General features: G+C 49.6%; 1 pseudogene across 1 annotated transcript in view; it reads left to right on the forward strand.

Moving 5' to 3' along the window:
* LOC308158293 (telomerase reverse transcriptase-like) overlaps positions 1-23,885 on the forward strand; it is a 33,847-nt pseudogene that overhangs the window by 9,618 nt on the left and 344 nt on the right. Inside the window, exons 2-6 of the transcript in view lie at positions 10,813-10,965; positions 15,549-16,771; positions 16,936-17,125; positions 17,249-17,402; positions 17,514-17,624. The product of the transcript in view is annotated as a telomerase reverse transcriptase-like (transcript). The remainder of the gene's footprint in view (positions 1-10,812; positions 10,966-15,548; positions 16,772-16,935; positions 17,126-17,248; positions 17,403-17,513; positions 17,625-23,885) is intronic.

Here is a 23,885-nt window from a genome sequence, read left to right on the forward strand (position 1 = left end):
CAACGTTTGCGGAAGTGTTTGTGAAATGGTTTGCGGAAGCAAGATTTTGTGCTAATTGTAAGATTGTTGGTAAAAACAGACATTGTACATTTGTTTAATTATTATAATTTTTTTAAATATATTTTGGGTGTATTCAGCAATGGCATGTTCAGGTCAGAAAGAGGCATACAAATGAAAAAAGATCCATCCATCTATCCATCCATCCATCCATCCATCCATCCATCATTTACCATAAGAGCAGATCACATCCATTGTGCCCCTCTGTGTTGCTGCCTGAGATAAGGAAGTACAAAAAACTGTGGGCCAATGTCCTGTGTACGAATACTCATACTGCCTACCATTAAGTAGGCATTTTGTGTATGCAGGAATAAGAAAGTTCTGAAAGTATGCACAATTCAGTCTAAACTAATTTAAACTAAATTCAATGTGTCACTGTACTTACCACAGCTGGCAGTGGTAGTCCTGGCACTCTGGGAGCCATCAGAGGAAGAGTCCCCAGAGGTGTCAGTGCTACTCTGGCTTACCTGACTGGAGAGGCCCTCACTGGACGTGTGCAGGCTTGGGGGAGGAATACTCACCCTGGGGGGCACGGCTGGGGCCAGACTCACCCTGGGGGGCACGGCCGGGGCTGGGGCCAGAACAGTAGCAGGTGCTGGGGAAGCTGCCTTATGCGCACCTGTTCTCCTCTTATTGTATCGAGAGAGAGAGAGAGAGAGAGAGAGAGAGAGAGAGAGAGAGAGAGAGAGAGAGAGAGAGAGAGAGAGAGAGAGAGAGAGAGAGAGAGAGAGAGAGAGAGAGAGAGAGAGAGAGAGAGAGAGAGAGAGAGAGAGAGAGAGAGAGAGAGAGAGAGAGAGAGAGAGAGAGAGAGAGAGAGAGAGAGAGAGAGAGAGAGAGAGAGAGAGAGAGAGAGAGAGAGAGAGAGAGAGAGAGAGAGGAGAGGGAGAGAGAGTGACAGAGAACATTAGTACACAAGGATTTGCATACCTTGCTAATGCCTCTACATCAAGTGTGACTTGATGGCTTGCCCCTTCCATGTAGTCAAGCAGAATTTTGCACCAAGAGACGACCAAAATTGTTCACTCCCAACTCAATACTTCAAATAAGACAATTCTAGGTGCGTTTTATTTTTATTTTGAAGTAAAGAATGCTGTGTTCGTAAATTTGCTCACAGTGGTTCAACGTCATAGAGCGACCAAGTAATTTGCTTGGACTAGTCATAGGGTCTTGCTCTTGTTCTTGGTCTTGAGGGCAAACTTGAAGAGGTTTGACACAAATCAACATTTTGTTTCCACTCACATAATAGCCTTCTCACAATATGCTTTTGATGCAGATGGGTTGGCTGTCAAGCAATGATTCGTTGGTATTACACATGGTTATTTCTCCATTGTGTCAACAGTCCAGATGGAAAGGCATAGTTGTGGCGCCATTAATTGTACTCTTTATCTTAGACAGTTCCAAAAAGGTTTTGTAGGTCTGCACATCCAGTTGTCCTGGTCTTCAACATGAGATGGTTCAGTAGTGACTTTGACATAGTCTAAAAAGATCCAACAGCTTAGTGAGATCCAGACGAAAAACCAAATGGTTCAGACCTCTTTTCCTCCGACATGACTATGACCTTTCTAACTATGGTTAAACACTATATTAATGTGTTTGACTGTTTTATTACGGTTGTAAGTACAATGTAAAACATATTGTCATTACTCCTTTGCCACATTGTAATTACAGCAGTGTAACAACAAGTAATAACAGTATTTGTTACACTGTACTTAGATGTTATAACGTGGTAAATAAACACATGTCAAAACAAACTGTTGTTTTTGAACTAAATCCCAAAGTCAGAATTTGAACCGTGACCTTTGGGTAACACTATATTACACAGTTTGAATGACTGTGTAATAACTATTGTAAGTGCAATGTAACATGTTATCATTACTCTTTACACTATACTTACAACGGTGTAACCATGAGTAATAATACTATTGTCATTACTCCTTTGCTACACTGTACTTACAGCAGTGTAGCAACAAGTAATAACGGTATTTGTTACACTGTACTTAGATGTTATAACGCGGTAAATAAACACATGTCAAACCAAACTGCTGTTTTTGAACTAAATCCCAAAGTCAGAATTTGACTCGTGACCTTTCTAAGTTGGGGTAACACTATATTACAGTGTTTGAATGACCGTGTACTGTAATTACTATTGTAAGTGCAATGTAACACGTTATCATTACTCTTTTACTACACTATACTTACAACAGTGTAACAATGAGTAATAACAGTTACAGTTTTACAGTTACAGCCAGTGAGTTTACAGTTACAGCCAGTGAGTTTACAGTTACTGTGTTACAGTTACAGCCAGTGAGTTTACAGTTACAGCCAGTGAGTTTACAGTTGCAGTGTTACAGCTACAGCCAGTGAGTTTACAGTTAGTTACAGTTACAGACACTGAGTTTACAGTTACAGTGTAACTGTTACAGTCAGTGAGTTTACATTTACAGTGTTACAGTTACAGCTAGTGAGTTTACAGTTACAGTGTTACAGTTACAGCCATTGAGTTCACAGTTGGTGATACAACTGAAAGCTCAATCCACCTTGTCATTTAAGGCTCATAAAGTATATATACATTATGATGTAGTCTTTAAAGCCTTGTGGAAATGGATAGAAAACATTATTTAAGTGAAATCTGTAAGTATATGCTAATTAGTGGCGGCGACATCATGCGACTCAAAATGTCACATTTTAATTTAATATAAAATATTTCTGTTGGTTTAATTACCGTATATGTGTCCTATGGAGTTCAGTGCACGTTGTATGGTGCCAGTAAAGAGCAAGCAACATTGGCTAAGACGCCGCTTTAGATTCAAAATTAGACCTCGCTTTCGACTCATTCCATCAATGTCACTAAAGAAAAATCCAGACTTATTTTTGATAAGTCTCGCAAAATCAATTTATTGTAAGTGCAATGTAACACATTATTATTACTCTTTTACTACACTATACTTACAACAGTTTAACAGTGAGAAATAATACTATTGTCATTACTCATTTGTTACACTTTACTTACAGCAGGGTAGCAACAACTAGCCTATTAATAACAGTATTTGTTACACTGTACGTACATGTTATAATGCGGTAAATAAACAATTTACAAATATAACAAATAAACAACAGAAAAACACCCCACATATAGGCCTACCCAACATGCTATTTAACCATGAGTACAGTATGCTACCTAACCATCCTGTTCACCAGACTGGCATTACATTACATTTAATTGGCACTTACTGTACTGATCAGTGAAGATTCTCCCTTCTTATTCATTCAGCAGATTACTGTCTCTGCTTCTCCGACTAAAAACATGTGGAAGAAAATGTATTAAATGCCATTCTGGTGCAGACCAGTGAGGAATAATGCCCTTTCATACAGTGCTCCATAGCTCAAAATTGTAATTTTACAGGATAAAATGAATATAATAGAAAAACAAATAGATAAATAAACATTCAAACCAATAGAATAATGACAACATTGATTAGGATATGTTGTAAAACATGTAAAAAATAAAATAAAATAAATAAAAAGTACCACATTGATAATTTGCCTAATTAAATAATGTTTATTACTCAGAATAATGGAAATAGCCGCAATTCATGGTCTTGAGTTTGGCTACAAATGATTTAAACTGGACGGAGTCGCCAGACTATCTTTTTTTAACTTACCGAATGAAGACGACTCTGTCTGCGAGCCAGATGTCCAGATTGCCATTGTCCGGCTGTAATTACTTGATATCACAGACAGGGGACTTTCACCAAATCTCACTGTTCCGTTTTAGTTGACCGTCTTAACCATAGGTAGGTCTCACCGCTTTCCAGCAGTAAAGTAACTGAGGATTTGTACAATTATTCTATTGTTGTTTTAACGTTCTGTCAAAAAACGTCATAGATCAACTGTTTCCATGGAGCCGCCGTGCTGATGCCGTGCGTAATAATGAGTCACGCGCACCAATTTAGTTGATAAGTTGAAAGTCATGGTGAATTTCCAGCCATTCAAGAGCAATATACAGGAGTAGGAAGTGCCTATATTATTCATTTGTCACCAAATCACCAATCAGCCTACCCATGCACCATTTCTGGTCCTAGCTGAAGAGAATGTCATTACTTTGTTGTCACAACTTTCACATTACCCAGTAAGCACCGAGTCTTACTCTAAAATCACTGCCAGATAAACATTATTTTCCAACAAAACATTTTTTATTATAAAAAAAGTACATATGAATGAATGAATGAATGGTCTTTATTGTCATTAATACAGTACAGTGTAGTGCCGGAGGAAAAAGGAAAGACGTAGGCAACGTAATGATAACTGTTTAATCAAAATAACAACTTGTACACTCCGTACAGGACCAGGAAATCGATCACCAAAACACTTGTATCTAAACAGGAAGTTGCAACGTTAATAATCCTCCCCTCTGCCCCTAGTGCCAGAACTGGTTCCCTCCCACTACACAACCAACAGTAAGAGGAGAACATGAACCCATAATGTAGTCACTACACCAGCCCCCCCAGTGTTCACCTCAATATTGGAAATCCTCACGGCGAGGAGGGCGTATGGCCCGGCCCCTACGATCGTAGGTAAAGTCAGGAGGTGCGGGAGGAGGTGTGACATCGCCCATCACGTCCTCCTGCAGGGAAGGACGGGGGGCAGTGACGACCGGGGGCTCGCGAGCCGCGGGGGGTTGTCGGGGTCGGAGGGGGGAATGGCCAGGGCGCTGCAGGGGAGGCAGGACTGGAGGCCGGCCTCTGCGCGGTGGCAGGGCCAAGTCCAGGGGCAGTTCAAGGTCCAAGTGGGCCGGTTTGAGGCGATCAACGGACACACACTCAGGCCTACCCCCCATGTCAACCATGAAGTTCTTGGCTCCGGCCTCGATGACACGGAAAGGCCCGTCATAAGGAGGACGTAGTGGAGTCCTGTGGCCATCATGACGAATGAAAACGAACCTCGCCGAGTGCAGCTCCGGGGGCACCCTCGAAGTAGGGACACCATGCTGCGTAGTCGGGACCGGGACGAAGGTCCTGGCGCTGTCCAGCAGGGAGGCGCGCTGAGCGGCGGCGGACCAGGGCTCCGTTGACTTGGGAATGAAGTCACCGGGGACCCGCAGCGGCTGTCCAAACACCAGCTCAGCGGACGACGACTGGAGGTCCTCCTTAGGCGCTGTCCTGAGCCCCAGCATGACCCACGGCAGCTTGTCAAGCCAGTCGCTGTCCGTGAGGCTGGCTCGAAGGGCGGCCTTCATGGATCGATGGAAACGCTCACAGAGCCCGTTCGCCTGCGGGTGATAGGCGGTTGTGCGGTGGAGCTTGACCCCCAGATTCTCCGCCACCGCTGCCCACAGCTCTGAAGTAAACTGTGAGCCACGGTCAGAGGAGAGATCAGCAGGGGTGCCGTAGCGGGAGACCCACACCGCGATGAACGCCCGGGCCAGGTCGGGGGCTGTCGTTGAGGAGAGCGGAACTGCCTCCGGCCAGCGAGTCGTCCTGTCCACCATGGTAAAGAGATAGGTGTATCCGTGCGAGGGGGGCAGCGGCCCTACCAGGTCCACGTTTACATGATCGAACCTCCGCTCAGGCACAGAGAACTGCTCCAGGGGGGCCTTGACGTGTCGATGCACCTTGGCGCGCTGGCAGGCGATGCACGTGTCTACCCAGGCCCTCACATCCCTCTTGAGCCCATGCCAGACGAATTTCTCTGACACCAGCCGCGAGGACGGTTTCCTACCAGGGTGAGACAAGCCGTGTATCGCCTCGAAGGCGGGGCGCCTCCAGTTGGCGGGGACCACCGGTCGTGGCTGACCCATGGAGACGTCGCACAGGAGCGTGGCCCCTGCGTCACCGAAAACCACCTCTTCTAGGCGCAGTCCTGTGTCCGACAACTTGAGAGCCTGGACGGCGGGGTCGGCGGCCTGGTCTGCAGCCATGCGCGCGTAGTCCAAACCCAGTTGGACCGCACCAACCACCGCCCTGGAGAGACAATCCGCGACCTGGTTGGACTTCCCAGCAACGTGCTGGATGTCTGTGGTGAACTCGGATATGTAGGCGAGCTGGCGCTGTTGGCGGTCGGACCACGGCTCCGCCACCTTGGACATGGCGTGCGTGAGTGGCTTGTGGTCCACGTAGGCCGTAAACTCGCGGCCCTCCAGTAAAAAACGGAAGTGTCTGACAGCAAGCCACAGCCCGAGGAGCTCCCTGTCGAATGTGCTGTACCTTTGCTCTCTGGGAGACAGCTGGCGGCTGAAGAATGCAAGAGGCTGCCAGGCGTCCCCAACCCACTGTTCGTACACCGCTCCCACAGCAAAGTCAGAGGCGTCCGTGGTGAGAGCAGTGGGTGCCGAGGTCGAGGGGTGGGCCAACATGGCAGCGCGGGCCAGGGCCGCCTTGGTGTCCTGAAAGGCTTTGACACGCTCCGCCGTCCAGTCCACCGGCTGCTTCAGAGTCTTGCCCTTCTGGGCATCGTACAGAGGCCGCAGGATGTGAGCGATGTGGTGGAGGAAGCGATAGTAGAAGGTTACCATCCCGATGAACCCCTTGAGCTCGCTGATTGTGCTGGGGCGCGGGAAAGCAGCGACAGCTTCCACCTTCGAGGGGAGGGGGGTCACCCCCTCTGCGGAGACCCGGTGCCCGAGAAAGTCGATGGTGTTCCGTCCGAACTCACACTTCGCCGGATTGACAATCAGCCCATGTTGGCTGAGCCGTGTGAAAAGGGCCCGGAGGTGGGACAGGTGCTCCTCCTCCGTGGTGCTTGCGACGAGGATGTCATCCAAGTAGACGAAGAGGAATGGTAGGTCCCGGAGCACCGAGTGCATGAGGCGTTGGAAGGTCTGCGCCGCGTTCTTCAGGCCGAACGGCATCCGCAGAAACTCGAAGAGTCCAAATGGCGTGATTACGGCCGTCTTAGGGACATCCTCGGGGTGCACCGGCACCTGATGGTACCCCCGTACCAGGTCCACTTTGGAGAAGAAGCGTTTGCCTGCCAGGTTCGCTGAAAAGTCCTGGACATGTGGGACCGGGTAGCGGTCAGGCTTGGACGCGTCGTTGAGGCGGCGGTAGTCCCCACATGGGCGCCACCCGCCGTCTGACTTAGGGACGATGTGCAGGGGAGACGCCCAGGGGCTGCTCGAGCGCCGAACGATGCCCACCTGCTCCATATGCGCAAACTCCGCCCTGGCGATGGCCAGCTTCTCCGGGTTGAGGCGCCTGGCCCTGGCGTGGAGGGGAGGCCCCTCGGTCTCGATGTGGTGCTCCACTCCGTGCTTCACCGTGGGCGCGGAGAAGGTGGGCTTGGTAAGGTCGGGGAATTCGGCGAGCAGCCGAAGGTACTGGTCACTTTCGGCGAGCGTATTGGACCACCCGCTGTAGACCGCCTCCCCCTGCGTACAGGCGAAGGAAGCGAAAGTCTGTGAGTTGACCAGGCGCCTGTTCCCCACGTCCACCAACAGGTTGTGGGCGCACAGAAAATCCGCACCAAGGAGGGGAAATGTGACAGCCGCTATGACAAAATCCCACGAAAAGCATTGTCCTCCGAAGCACACGTCCACCGCCCTAGTGCCATAAGAGCAGATAGGTGTGCCGTCCGCGCCTGCCAACTGCGGACCACGCTCCTCCTTCGCCACATCCGATCTCTCTGCCGGAATGATGCTCCACTGGGCACCTGTGTCACAAAGAAAACTGCGACCAGAGGCGGTGTCTTGTATGAAGAGCAGCCTGTTGGTGACGCCAGCGCTCAGGGCCACTACTGAGTGCCGGCCCCGCCGTTTCCCGCCGGTCCGAAGGTGCAGGGTGAGCGGCACCGTTTGGCCTTGGCGCCAAAAGTGGCGTGGTAGAAACAATGGCCCGCAGCGTTACCCTGCTGGCCAGAAGGTCTGGCGTCATCCTTCGCTCTCCTGCGACGGTCGGGTGGCGGGGCGGCCGCGGGAGCGAGCAGGTCGGGGGACCGTTGAGGCATGGCCAAGACGAACCGGTCCGCCTCCCTGGCCAGGGCGCGGGGCTCCATGATGGCGGTGTTGGCCAGCGCCATCCTAACTTGAGCTGGCAATGTGCGCATGAACAGCTCTGTGAAGAGGATCATGGGGTCTTCTGTACCGAGCAGGTTTAGCATCCTCTCCATGCGCGCAGAAGGCCTCTCGTCACCCAAGTCCGACATGGCAAATAGGCGACGCACCCTCTCCGCAGTGGACAGTTCAAATGTCTCTAGAAGCAGGGCCTTGAGGCGCTCATATTTGTTCGTCGTCGGGGGAGCAGACAAAAAACCTACCACTCGAGCTGCGGTGGAGCTGCCCAACATTGCCACAGCATGGTTGTACCGGTCGTCGTCGTCATCGATGTCACTTTTGTTAAAATGTGCCTCTACAATAGCAAACCATGCAGCAGGCGTTGAGTCCCAGAATTCTGGTAGCTTGAGAGTGGGAGTGTGCGCACCACGCGTTACCCTGACAGGGGATGGTGATGGCTGCCGCTGGTTTGAACGTCTTCCTCGCCCGGACATTTTGCAGGATTGCAATGTTCGCTCGCTGGTTTTTGTACACAATCACGTTAACAAAAATCCACGTCGGGGGTCACCAGTGTAGTGCCGGAGGAAAAAGGAAAGACGTAGGCAACGTAATGATAACTGTTTAATCAAAATAACAACTTGTACACTCCGTACAGGACCAGGAAATCGATCACCAAAACACTTGTATCTAAACAGGAAGTTGCAACGTTAATAATCCTCCCCTCTGCCCCTAGTGCCAGAACTGGTTCCCTCCCACTACACAACCAACAGTAAGAGGAGAACATGAACCCATAATGTAGTCACTACAACAGGTACCATACAACGACATTTGGGAGGGGGGGCTCCCCTGGTGCTAGGAAAAAAAATATATAGGCCTACTAAAAACAAGAAGGGAAAAGAGCTGGTTTACATAAATAAAGGCTATATCCACTATCCACTATACTATACTATACAAATAAAACACTGTGCTGTACTCTATGCTATGCTATAAATATCCTAACATCTCTGAACCTTATGTGCACGAGGGTTGTCACACATAGTATTATTGCACATTCATTTAAAGTGTCGCAGTTTGCAAGTATGAACTGTTCACAGTTGTGTTTCAGTATTGCACTTGATTACAATCTAGTAGCTGCCATCAAATTGTCTAGATTGTCCAGGGCCTAGAACCTAGGTCTTTGCTGTGTTCACCTAGGGTAGAAGCTGAGCTTCAGTCTATTTGTCCTTGCGGACATAGAAAGAATACCCATGATAACAATTACAGCTTGATCTTATCACACTTACTAACATCCGTGTAAATATTTATTTTGACGTAAAAAAACATGAGCAAAGAGACTTAACGCAGAGAAAGGAGTTTACAACTTTAATACGCTTTGACTGTACCACGTGGCCAACTATTCATAGCTTTCAGTCACGTGGTTTCTTCCCTAGCAACCACCAACCTGAAGGGCAAAAAGTATCATAGCAACATCGCTCAACATGGCTGCCTACTATTTAGACCACCTCACTCATGAAGAACTATCAAGATACACGACGGTGATAGGAGTGGAGGATTGACACCATTCAAATAGTGTTGGATTCCCTGTCTTCTACTCTATCCGGACACGTTGGAATTATTTTCCTAACCCCCGGAGAATCAAAGTTATTGACCTGCAAAGGGTGCCTCCTTGACCGGCTTTTCCCGTGAATAACACCGGTTATGGAGGTGGTACAAACATAAGACTATTATTGCTAAATTCACCATCAGTATACGGTCATTTTGAGCCCTTAACCACCGCGCTGACACCCCGAGAAGATATACTTTTAATATGAAACTCGATCAACCGGGCGTTCACCGGCTGCTGGACGAAACTCCCAACTCCAGCTGTCGGCGAGGGAATATTTATATCCGGGAATTCGCTCCTTGCTGTGTCCACGGTGATAGGAGTGGAGGATCGACTCCATTCAAATAGTGTTGGATTCCCTGTCATCTACTCTATCCGGACACGTTGGAATTATTTTCCTAACCCCCGGAGAATCAAAGTTATTGACCTGCAAAGGGTGCCTCCTTGACCGGCTTTTCCCGTGAATAACACCGGTTATGGAGGTGGTACAAACATAAGACTATTATTGCTAAATTCACCATCAGTATACGGTCATTTTGAGCTCTTAACCAACGCGCTGACACCCCGAGAAGATATACTTTTAATATGAAACTCGATCAACCAGGCGTTCACCGGCTGCTGGACGAAACTCCCAACTCCCGCTGTCAGCGAGGCGAGGGAATATTTATATCCGGGAATTCGCTCCTTGCTGTGTCCACGGTGATAGGAGTGGAGGATCGACTCCATTCAAATAGTGTTGGATTCCCTGTCTTCTACTCTATCCGGACACGTTGGAATTATTTTCCTAACCCACGGGAAAAAAAAGTTATTAACCCGCAAAAAGTGGGTTTTGCCCGTGGGTTTTGCCCGCAAAAAGTGCCTTTTGCCCGTCAGGTGGGCGTTTCCACTATGCTGTGACGTCACATGAAAGCTATGAATACGGTTATCTCATTGGACGGGGGAAACAAGCGACTGCTCATTGGTCTAGAAGATTGTGCAAGCTGATATCTACAGTGATTGGCGCTATCATTCTGAACACGACTGAAAGGTCCAACATAAATACATGTGTACATATGTACATATTTTACCACGTGTTCTGTGGTTTGAGGCATGTGCAGGGAATATGCCCGGTGCAGGTATTTCACGGGTGCTCGCCATACTCGGCTCTCTGTATCCACACGTACAGACATTGGAGGAGTTTGCAGAAACCCTCGTGTACAGAGAGGGACACAAAGTGGTCCTTATCGAGCAACCCGACACAAACCTCTTCGTATCTTTCGTCCGGGGAATGCTCATTTGCTCGGACAAAAAATTTGAGGATGTCCCCAGCTGTAGCCAGGTATGTATTTCATTTCGCAATTGTGGTTGCCACGGCAAAAAAAAGCGTTATTAGCTCATTCATTGATCTCGGAAATGCTGAATAATGCGTTGTTTAGACGAGGGGCACCTGTTACGTCTGTGTTTACGACAGTTTGGGCTTTACGACATGTGCCGTATTACGTTTTGTGTTACACTCGTGTTTGATTAAATGGAGTTGCCAGCTCCGACTACAAGCTCTGAGTTCGACTCCGTTATTGAACATAACATTGGCGACGAGCGATGGCTGATTGTTCTCTACCAACACCCCCTCCTTTCCTAGCAGTCCCGGCAGAACCACCGATTCCGTGGGGCCGCTGGATTTCCTCTTTCGAAACATATATCCTAGCCGCCGGTTTGGAGGATGTATCAGACAAGAGGAAATGCGCGCTGCTGCGGCACTGCCTGGGAACGGAGGGTCAGCGCGTGTTTGGAACTCTTGGCACTGCGGCGAGATACACAGACGCTGTGGAACTATTGAAGGAACACTTCGCCCCTCCACAAAGCGCTCTTCTCCGCCGCGTCATATTCGGACGAAGACACCAACGAACAGGTGAGACAGTGACACAGTATGTGGCTGATCTGCGGGGCTTGGCGAGCTTATGCAAGTTCGGGGCATTGCAGAACGAGATGATAAGAGACCAACTCATCTTGCACACGAACTGTGACAAGATTAGGGAAAAACTGTTACTGGAAAATGATGAACTTACATTATCAGCAGCTCTGAACATGGCGGTCCAGGTTGAAACAGCTTTAGAATGTGCAGTTAGTTTTTCAGCCTCTCCCAGCTCACCGGCAGAGGGCGCGCACAGCCTACAGGTGCCCCTCCTCCACGTGAGTGCAACCAGCGGCGGGGAGAGCATTTTACTGGCCTCTCGGTCACGCGACCAGCCACACCAGCCGTGTGGGAATTGCGGCTCTTCTGCACACAATTCAAGAGCTCAGACATGCCCAGCCCGTGGTAAAACCTGCTCCAACTGCGGGAGACTAAACCACTTTCACAAGGTCTGCAGGTCTGCCCCAGCTAGAGCTTCCCAGTCACCTACCACAGTCATCCATAATGTCAGCTCAGGACGAGCGCCATTCAAAACATGCTCGTTGATGGTTGGTGATGTCACTCTGCCGCTCCTCCTAGACACTGGAGCCACAGTGTCCCTTGTGAACTTGACGACCTATACACAGTTCTTCTCCCATGTGCCCCTGGGGTTGCCCTCCACCACCCTGCGTGGCTATGCCAACTCTAAGATTGACATTGTGGGCTCTTTTCAGCTGCCTGTGAAGTACGGGGAGAGGACACTGCCGGCTTTCAGGTTCAACGTTGCACGCCACGGGACCAACTTGTTAGGCCTCGACCTGTTCAACGCCCTCGGTTTCACCCTGCTAGACACAGCTGGCTCAGAGATTCACACCGTTTCCACCCCCTGGCAGCAACAGTGGCCTGCGCTGTTCAGCGGTGTAGGCTGCCTCGACACTTTTGCCCACCAGCCTCTGTTAGATCCTACAGTGATGCCTGTTATACAGCCCCTCCGCCGCTCCCCCCTGGCTCTCCGCGATGACATCTCCTCTCAACTACAGAGCATGCTCGATAGCGACATCATTGAGCAGGTGAACGCATCGCCTTGGATCTCCAACCTGGTGGTGGCGAAGAAGAAGTCTGGGGGGCTGCGCATCTGCGTGGATCTGAGAGCGGTAAACAAGGCCATCATCCCTGACAAATACCCCCTGCCAACGATAGAGGAGCTCACCGCCCAGTTCTACGGGTCCAGCGTGTTCTCTAAACTGGACCTCCGTCAGGGTTACCTCCAAGTGCCACTACACCCCGAGAGCCGCAACCTCACAGCGTTCATCACTCACAGAGGGGTTTTCCGCTACAAACGCATGGCTTTCGGTTTAAGCTCCGCCCCCAGCTGCTTCCAAAAGATCATGGCCTCCATCTTCGCTGGGATCCCAGGTGTGGCCATCTATCTTGATGACATCGTGGTTCACGGGGCCACCGTCGAGAGCCACGACGAGCGTCTCCACAGTGTGTTCAGTGCATTGGCCAAGCATCACCTGACACTCAATGGTGAGAAGTGTGTATTCGCCGCCCCAGCCATCGACTTTGTGGGGTTCCGCCTCTCAGCTGATGGCACGTACCCGCTGCACTCGAACACCGAGGCCATCCATCATGTCCCGGAGCCCACCACAGCCGCTCAGGTGGCCTCCTTTCTAGGCATGACGGCGTACTACCTCCGTTTCCTGCCACAGTACTCGGCCACAACCACACCGCTGCGGAAGCTGTTGAAGCATGACGAGCCCTGGCTCTGGACGTCTGCCTGCTCAGACGCCGTACGCCTCCTGAAGGCCCAACTCACCTCGCCACCGGTCCTGGCGCATTTCGACCTGGCCAGCCCCACTCTTGTCACGTGCGACGCCTCTGCCACAGCCATTGGTGCGGTGATGTCCCAGCTGCAAGGGGGGGTGGAGAGACCGATCGCCTTCGCCTCCCGTGCTCTCAGCCCCACGGAACAGAAGTACTCGGTGGGGGAGCGAGAGGCCCTAGCATGCCTCTGGGCATGTGAGCGCTGGCACATGTACCTCTATGGACGGTTATTCACACTGAGGACAGACCACCAGGCCCTCATCACCCTCCTGGCCACGTCTGGCACCGGTCACAAGCCACTCCGCCTCCACCGCTGGGCCGACCGCCTGCAACAGTACAACTATCGGCTACAGTTCACGCCAGGACGAGACAACGTGGTAGCCGACTTGCTATCACGCGCAATCCCCAGCCCACCCACAGCCCCAACCTTGACCCCCGGACTGGACCAGGCTGAGCATGACCTCGTCCAGCTCCTCCACACACCCCTTCAGGAGACGGTGTCGCTGAAGGAGCTCCGGGATGCCTCAGCCGATGACCCCACCCTCTCTACACTCTCAACCTACATCACGCAGGGGTGGCCGGTAAGAGTACCTGACGAGCTACTCACTTACTCCAGGATCAGGGAGGAGTTGTCGGTTTGGAATGACACCTGTGTCGCTCGCGGGTTCTGCACTGTGGTCCCAGGTGTCCTTCGGGCGCGTATCCTTGCTATGGCGCACGAGGGTCACCTGGGCATAGTCAGGCTCAAACAGCGCTGTCGTGAGGTTGTGTGGTGGCCAGGCATCGACAGGGAACTCGAAACCCTGGTCAAGGATTGCACTGCCTGTCTCCTTAGTGGTAAGACCAGGGCTCCAGCTCCACCCCCGCCCATGCAGCCGTTGGACTGGCCATCTCAACCCTGGGAGCACCTGCAACTGGATATCTGCGGCGAGCTGCATGGGGTACCACATCACCAGCGTTTTCTCGTTGTGACCTACGACCTCCACTCTAAGTGGCCAGAGGTGACACCTGTGGGCTCGGTCACAGCAAAGGTGCTGATCGACATTCTCGACGCTCTGTTTGCGCGTTGGGGCCTGCCCAAGAGGATCACGACTGACAACGGTCCTCAAATGGTTTCCCATGAACTGTCCTCCTATCTAGTGGGTAAAGGGATCCACCACATCCGCACAGCGTTCTACCACCCTGCTGCGAACGGGGGGGTGGAACGGCTGAACCAAACACTGAAGAATGGCATCAGGGCCCACCTGGCACAAGGGTGCACGCTCACCACCAGCCTCCTCCAGACGCTGTTGCATTATCGGGCCACGCGACACGCCACTACAGGAGTCTCCCCAGCCTCCCTCATGCTGGGGCGGGAGCTCCAGCTGCCTCTCGATAGGCTCCGCCCTATACTAGCTCAGCCCCCGGTCCATCCAGTTCAAGCCACAGTCACCAAAAACCAGCGCTTGATGAAGGATCGTTTCGACAGGGCCAGACGTGCTAGGCCACCTGTCATCGCTGTGTCGGACTGGGTCAGGATCCGACGACCTCATCGGGACAACAAACTCCAGTCGTTTTGGTCTGACCCTGTCCAGGTCAGCAAACAGCTTGGCCCGGCCTCGTTTAGGCTCGCCGACGGCACTCGCTGGCATGCTACCCGCCTGCGTAAGGTGCAGCCTCCCCCTGGCCCAGCGCTGAGTGTGGCCTCTTCCACAGTCTTGCCAGCCGCACGGTTGGATGAAGCAGCAACCCCGGCCTACCAGGCTCAGCCCCAAGGCGTGGAGCCGCCACCAGTGGCTGTGGCTGCACCAGAGCCACGTCTGGTTCGAGCACGCAACAGGCCCGAGCACTTGCGTGATTACATGACTGAGTATCACACCTAGGTTGTGTGAGGGGGGGGGAAATGTTACGTCTGTGTTTACGACAGTTTGGGCTTTACGACATGTGCCGTATTACGTTTTGTGTTACACTCGTGTTTGATTAAATGGAGTTGCCAGCTCCGACTACAAGCTCTGAGTTCGACTCCGTTATTGAACATAACAGCACCCTCTTTTTTAGCAACCTGAACATAACTCATCTTTAGGCCGTGCCAGGAATGGTTTGATTCTCAAAAGATTTGCAACTTTTTATTCAGTGCAATGTAGTAGCAGTGGGCCACTCCTCTCAATACATTTTTGGTAATTATAAGGTTTCATTATAATGTCTTCCATGTCGCCCATCGCTAGATCTGCACTCTGCATGAGCTGTTGGCATTAGTTCTGAACAACCTCAAGCGGAAGAAGAAGAGGAACGTCCTTGCAAACGGATACAACTACCCGTTCCTTGCCCAGGACCGTGACGCTGACCCGTTCAAATTTCACGGTGAAGTGACTCAGAATGCAGCATACGTTCATGGCAGTGACTTATGGAAAAGAATAGCCCAGCGTCTTGGCACAGACGTCATGCACCACCTGCTGGAGAACTGTGCCATCTTCGTGGCGGTTCCTCCATCATGTATGTTCCAGGTGTGTGGTGTACCGGTGTACGACCGGGTGTCCATGGGATCAGCGGCAGGGCTACACCTCCAGAACCGGTCCAGGCGGAACACCAGAACGAACAGGACTGTTACCTGGCACAGGACACGTCAGGATCCAAACCTGAGTGAGAGGAGGAGGAGGAGAAGGGATGGCGGTGGAGACATCAGGAAGAGGAAAAGGGAAAAGGTGAGTGAAAGAGAGGACAGTCTACCTGGGAAGAGGAGACGTGTGGATGGGTTTACAGAACATTCAAATCAGGTGTCCAATGGCACTGGAAATGAGCAGCAGTCAGCGAACATGAAAGCCACCAAAAGCAAAAACACCAATACCACTTTGGAGGGGGGTCCTAGCTGGAGTTCAGGGCTGTTACCTCCTCTCCCTCCTTCCCAGTGCTTCATCCGCACCCACAGCATGCTCTACGGGGGGAGGGGCATGCACGGCTTCTTGCTAAACAAGAGGAGGAAAGGAGGGGCTGAAGGGCCAAAGCGTCTGCAGGGGCGGGACTTACTCAGAGTGGTATTCTTTGAAGGTGCGGCTTATCTCAACGGGAGGGAGAAGAAACCAAAGAAATTCCCACTGCGTTTTTTTTACATGGTGCCCCTCTTCAGCCAGCTGATGCGTCGACACAGGAGATGTCCATATACCAAGATCCTCCAGAGGGTCTGCCCAAGGATGGGAGAGAGATGGAGAGGGGGTCATGGCCATACTCCTGCCCCAGCACTGTGCACCTCACAGGGTCTACCTGTTTGTCAAGGAGTGCCTCTCGACGGTGGTCCCACAGGAGCTGTGGGGTACAGACCAGAACCGACTCAACTTCCTGTCCAGAGTCAGGGGCTTTCTGTGCATGGGCAAGTTTGAGAGGCTCTCATTGGCTGAGCTGATGTGGAAGATTAGTGTGAACGACTGTGATTGGCTGAAGATCAGCAAGACAGGTGAGAGTTTCTCATCACGTACCCTCTCTGCCCAGACTGTCTCATCCACTAATGCATAGTCTGAAATCAAGCTCTTGTAACTACCCCTGGCACTTCTTGTAGATATGACATAATGAGATCAGATGCCTTTACCCATATTGTTTACACTACCTCTCGTGACCCAGGTCGCTGCCCACCCAGTGAGCTTGCATATCGGACGCGGGTGCTAGGACAGTTCCTGGCCTGGCTGCTGGATGGCTACGTGCTAGGCCTGGTCAGGGCCTTGTTCTACGTCACAGAGTGTATGGGACAGAAGAACGCCCTGAGATTCTACAGACAGGAGGTCTGGGCCAAACTACAGGATCTGGCTTTCAGGTACACACACACACACACACACACACACACACACACACACACACACGGAATGCAGTACAGTTATAGCTTCTCATTCTCACTCTGAGACAAGTGCCTCACTAATTGGTGTGACCTGGTTCTTAGAGGTCACATCCTCAAGGGTCAGGTGGAGGAGTTGACCCCGGCCCAGGTAGCGTCCCTTCCAAAAACCACCGTCATATCCCGCCTCCGCTTCATTCCCAAGACAAAAAACATGAGACCAATCACACGACTGATAGGGGCAGACTCCAAAACAAGGGTATGTCTTGAGTACTTAAAAAATAAAATAAATAATGTGTTCGTTTTTTTAGTCAACGTGTGTGTTACAATATGTAATAAGTATAGTGTGTGTGTTTAACCTACCTTCCAGCTGTTCCAGTCGCATGTGAGGACCCTGTTGGACGTCCTGCGTGCGTGTACGCGTTCCGAGCCCTCTCTTCTGGGCTCCACGGTTTGGGGAATGGGGGATGAGTGCTTCCTGGTAAATGGATTATATATTCAAGGCACAAACTGGGACCTCAGATAATGCTGTTCAATAATCATTTCAATTCCTGATATTTATATTTGTCTAATAAAACAATTGCATAATGACTTCAGTTCTACTGTCTTACCTTATCAAACTTGAAATGTACTGTTATTTTGTGTCTTTGTATGCAAACAATGTCTAGATATGTTTAAAACTATTGTTGACAACATCTGTTGACAATAACGTTCAGTACATGTTGTCAACAGGCATTATTGATGGCAATGCATCTGTCAAAAAGGTCCAATGACTTAAAACATAATAAGACTGACAATCATAGTATACGGAACTGTATCTAAATCTGCATATTGTCTCTTTCTTTTAAAAGAATGCAATAAAATGTCTATTTGACCAGCTCAGTGTCCGCCCTGACATTTGGAGGTCGTGTTGCCTGGAATGAAACTGCAGTCCCTATTCTTGCCACAAGGTGGAGACATGCACTAACCCAACCCTGTAGTCACAGTGGCCAACCATTTCTCAACATTGCATTTGCTTTCCATAGTACAATAAACCTTCACAAAAAGAGTATAACAAATAATTGATATTTTTTATCCAACTATCAGGTTCAATAATGTCCTAAAGGCTCATAGGGAAGTATTTCTTAGTCAGCCTATTTTTCTCTACATCCTATCTCCTCGTCCACTTCCTTCTTCCTTGTTCTGCTAGAGAAGAAACTCTAGCAGCTAGAGTTTCTTCTCTTTCAGCGCCTGTTCCTCCCTTTTCATACTCTCTTTCTTTATTTTTCTCTTTGTTCACCACATCATTGTTTTCTTTCAGCTCCAATTCTCTCAGTTGTCTCCTGCTTTTTAAATTTCTCCTTTCTTTCTCTCCATCTCAAGGAACTTTGCTCCATCCTTCTCCCTTCTTTTTAAGTCCTCACAGATCTCTCTCGTTCTCTCTGTTTGTTTTATGGCCTTCTGCTGCTTCACTAGCTCCCCCGTTGCCTTTTATCTTTTATCTGCCTTGTCTGTTTTTTTTCTTTCCTGAGCTTCCTTTTTCTTTCCGCCCCCATAAGATTATTCGGCTCTTTATCTTTCATCTTCATCCCTCGGATTACTGGCAACATCACATTAGCCCTCTGGGAATTTACTCTATCTCTCTCCATCCGTTTTAATGCCCCCTCTCTTCTGTTGGTCCCTACTCTCACCACCCTTAGTCTCCTTTCTCCCCTCCTCATTTTCACTATCAGCCAAACTATCAGCAGATGTGCTAGCGCAGTTTTTGAATGACGGGTATTTCCTTGACGGGTGGGGGGGGGGGTGCTAGCAGATTTTCCCATTGACGGGTGTTTCGTTGATGGGGGGGGGGTGGAGTTTTTGATTGACGGGTGGTAGCTTGCGGTACATCGACGGCAAAAGTGTGGCCCCTTGTGGCCCTAAGCAACCGCATAAGACTGCTTATGCCAGCGGCCGGCCCTGGTCGGATGCAGTGATTTGGTGTTCACTGAGCATTCTGAAGGCACTTTCTGGGGGCACCCTCTGGAGCATGCTGTGACTGCTTGAGAGTGTCATTGTGGTTGTGTGGCTGGCTGGCTGGCTTGGAGCTGGAAGCAGTGTTGGAATAGGACTTGTAAATGACCTGCAGATCCTCTCTGTTCACACTAGACGTGCACTCTGTCACACTCTCTGCTGCTGTTTGTAGGGGGTGACATTTTGGAGGTAGCCTACGTTTTTTCCCTCAGCTGACACATCCTCTCGATTGGACAGTGGAATGCACACAACTGCAACTGCACACTTGTTAGAGCCCTCTACTGCCTCTAGTGGCTGTTTGCAGCAACTGCGAGGCTCATGCTGCGGCTTGGAGACGGCAGTGAGTGAGGATTTTCATAGGTTGGCATATCCTCTTTGCATGCTGTGGTGGATATGCCCGTCATGTCCTCTGGCACCTGTTGCACACAGTGGAGATCTCACCTGTCTTCAGTGACAGTTTGTAGACATTTGCCTAGAGCAAAGAAATACCAAATTCCAACAATTGACTGACTGATTGCTGAAGTAAAACATTCCTTCCCATTCTTCTTCATGACCGCATGGCAAGCTCGGAAGCAGCAACTTCCTGAGGGGAGATTTTCATAAGCCGGCAGATCCTCTTTAGGGGCCGTAGATGTGTCTGCAGTGACCTCTCTGGCAACTGGACACTCGGTGGCTGGAAAGACGAGGGTTAGGGGTTATGGCCTCTGACACTACGTGAGTAGCCAATGGAGAGAGGTTGGGGGACAACACAAGCAGCTTAAATGGCTTCATCTGATTGGTGTGAGAGGCAGTGCGGGGTGGCAGAGTAAGGAGGGCGATGAGTAAGAGGTCTGGATGATTGATTCAACAGCCCTGTCCTCATCTGTGTAGGAGGGAAAGAAACATCCATTTATCGATCGATCTATCAATCTATCTATCTATCTATCGATCTAACCAACCAAGTTAGACAGCGAAATATCTGCTGTATCATGTCAGTGTTACAGCGTTGCACGTTTGTCTAGGTGTCTCCAGTGACGTTCCACTTTTATTTTCATTCGAAATATATGAAAGCAATTTTATCATGACTTTTATATATATATATATATATTATTAATGATATTGTTATTGAATATTGATTTACCATTAACTTCCACTTTATTCAGGAAGCTTTAACACCATGTGGGCTCACGTTTCACAATCTGCCGAAGATACGAACCGTTATGAGCCCTAAGTTGTGGGCCCTCGACAGACCACGGCACCTCATTATCGTGACGAGCCAAAGTGATTGACAGGTGACAGACTGGTTCCCACAGTCCGGCGGTGAGTGGCTGGAGAGGGACACCTGGTTAAGAGGTTCCAGTAGTCTTGCCCTGACACTCTCTTGAACTATGTCAGGAATGCTCCCAGCTAATTAGCCAGTCGCTGAACAGACTAGCTCGACTCACAGGGGTTGATAGGCATGGCTAATATAGGCTACACTTAAGCCCAGGGGCCTTTCATGAGACCAGACCAACAATTATCAAGTACACTCACTGGACACTTTATTAGGAACACTATTCTAATACTGGGTAGGGCTTCCCTTCGTTCTCAAAAAAAGCTTCAATTTTGTCGTGGCATTGATTCCACAAGATGTTGGAGGAAAGAATCTCCTTTGAGATTCTGGTCCATGATGACATGATTGCATCACGCAATTCCAAATACGATTTTTCAGGTGCACTTCCAAGCTGTGAATCTCATCTGCTGTTCTACCACATCCCAAAGGTGTTCGATTCAGATCTGGTGACTGGGAAGGCACACCGTGTGTGTGTGTGTGTGTGTCTGTGTGTCTGTCTGTGTGTCTGTGTCTCTCTCTCTCTCTGTGTGTGTGTGTGTGTGTGTGTGTGTGTGTGTGTCTCTCTCACTCTCTCTCTCTGTGTGTCTGTCTCTCTCTCTGTGTGTGTGTGTGTGTGTGTGTGTGTGTGTGTGTCTCTCTCACTCTCTCTCTCTGTGTGTCTGTCTCTCTCTCTCTCTGTGTGTGTGTGTGTGTCTGTCTCTCTCTCTCTCTCTCTCTCTGTGTGTGTGTGTGTGTGTGTGTGTGTGTCTGTGTGTCTCTCTCTCTCTCTCTCTCTCTCTCTCTCTCTCTCTGTGTGTGTGTCTGTGTCTCTCTCTCTCTCTCTCTGTGTGTGTCTGTGTGTCTCTCTCTCTCTCTCTCTCTCTCTCTCTCTCTCTGTGTGTGTGTCTGTGTCTCTCTCTCTCTCTCTCTCTCTCTCTCTCTGTGTGTGTGTGTGTCTGTCTCTCTCTCTCTCTCTCTCTCTCTCTCTCTGTGTGTGTGTGTGTGTGTGCGCGCGCCTGGGTGCCTGTGTGCGTACGTGTGCAGAGGGAGAGGGAGAGGGAGAGGGAGAGGGAGAGGGAGAGGGAGAGGGAGAGGTCAGGTTGAAGCAGATGGTCAGACAGCCTACAGCTGAGACGGGCCCATTACTCCTATAGGAGGCATGTTGTGTCTGTTCAGGAATGTCCCTCTGAGGACGCAGGCTGTCGGTTGCATGACTATGAACATGCTGCCCTTAAAGTTACAGTAATTATCCACATTACACAGGAAAGGAATATGATCTGTAATTTCCCCCCATGGTGAAAGCTTGAATTTTGGAGAGAGGCCAAAGCATCAGGAAAGCAATGAAATGGAAAGCCTAGATTCATATCCATATTTCATACTTCATAAATGCAACACAACTTTTAAATTAATGATATGCCGAGTAGAGCCATTGATTCTTGAAGAATATAACTTGTACACGCCTCATGAGCTTAGTTCAACTGTTTTACCCTATCAGAACCGAAAATATAAGCTTTAATCGTGAAACACTATCGTGTTAAAACTATAATTTATTATGATATTTATTATTATTTACTATCATATTTCTTATGCTTCTCCAGCCCCATCCCTCAGATATTACTGAAAACATTTTAAATCCCACATTTGAATCCCAGATTGCCAGATATTAACACATGTATTACAAACTTTAATAGTGATGCATTTTTGGAATATACCCCTAGCCTAGTTGTCCTTCATGATCAAGGATTGTTGAACGTTACCGTTGAACGTTAGAAACAGCTGCTTTGATTCAACCTGCCTCACGTGTACTGTTGAAACTAGGCCATTGCGTGAGGTACCATGACCTTGGGGTGATGTGGGTCCAGGGGGCGATTTGCATGGCTGCCAGATAAAGAGGTCAACTTGACCTTGAGTCATAGGCACCCCGCCCCCCCACCCCCCCCCCAGACCACCCTCGGTCTGGACGTCCTGATGTGGAAGGTGAAGGAGGGTCAATTAACTTTCCTCTACCCCCCCCCCCCTTCTCTGTCTCTCTCTGCCCCTGCCCCTCTCTCTGTCTCTCTCTCTCTCTCTCTCTCTCTCTCTCTCTCTCTCTCCCCTCCCTCTGTCTCTCTCTCTCTGTGTGTCTCTCTCTCTCTCCTCTAGTCACTCCTCTACCCTCTCTCTCCTACACTGATGTACAAAGTCTCAAATGGAGGATCATTAATCTCCTCTGTCTTCCCCTCCAGCAATAACAACCAGTTCTACTTCCATAGATACCCACCTCTAAAAACACACAGATCCGAAACAGATGGAAAAGGATCTCGACAGACACGGGTGGGGGGGGAAAGGACATCTTTCAAAATGGAGGTTGGAGGTTGAAGGGCGTTCTCTCCTTCCTCTGGCAGGCAGAAAGCTGTAATGCTGAATCCATGTTTGGCCTGATGCTAGCATCGATGCTAGTGAGTGTTGACAGGGAAAGAGCATTAGGGGTGTGTGTGTGTGTTCATGCACGAGTGCACTGACTGACCTACTCCACGCTGTTACACTGTTCTACCCTGAGCCTGGTATTGGTTGGTGCTGACTCTCATCTCTCCATAGCGACAGTATCCAGACTGACACACTAACTAACTGACAGTGTGTTGACTGTCTAGACTGCTACGTCTCCGGTCAGACAGCTACTGTAACTGGTGTTACTTACTTTGATGGTGTGATGTCTATGACACGATGACATACAGTACTAACCATGTGCAAAGGGATATATCTGTGTCCATTAAGCTAAGGCTAAATATAAAGATGTACTGTAGGTGTCTAGGTTGCTTGGTGACTCACTGCTCTAACATTATCATCTCGAACGACATTTGCCTGTCGCTTAAATACTTACATCTTAGAAAACAGTATGATATTGTCTTGCTAGAAGTTGCTTGAAATGTAGGCTTCGGCATTAAAAAAATCCAAAACAACATCTGGCAGCACCGTTTCTTCCCACCTTAAACTGATTTGCGCACACATTGGTGTAAATGGACTCAGGTTGTTGTAGTTGGTTTCAGATGTTCTCAGACAGTTCCCAGGATGTTGTGTAGTTCCACCAGTTGGCTAAAGAGAGTCTTTTAAGGGCAAAAAGACGTGCCATCTATTACGCTAATGTGATGCAGAGCTGTAAGTTCACTCTCTAATGGCAAACTTCTCACAGCAGTGTGTGTGTGTGTGTGTGTGTGTGTGTGTGTGTGTGTGCGTGCGTGTGTGTGTGTCTGTCTGTCTATAAATATGCATGTGTATGCGTGTCTGAGATGAATGTGGAGTATATGTATAGTAATAAAATGTGCATGTGTGTGTGAGGTAGTGCATTCTCCAAGCCAAAGGGCCGCCTGGAACAGCTAATGTGAAACACCTGAGATGCTGAGGCGAAGATATTATTCCCAGGAAAGAACCGACGCTGTGATCCATTACATACAACACACATCAGGATGACTGGCAAATAAG

The sequence above is a fragment of the Nansenia antarctica genome, assembly GCF_963989245.1.
Source record: "Nansenia antarctica genome assembly, chromosome: 5".
Lineage (NCBI taxonomy): Eukaryota > Metazoa > Chordata > Actinopteri > Argentiniformes > Microstomatidae > Nansenia > Nansenia antarctica.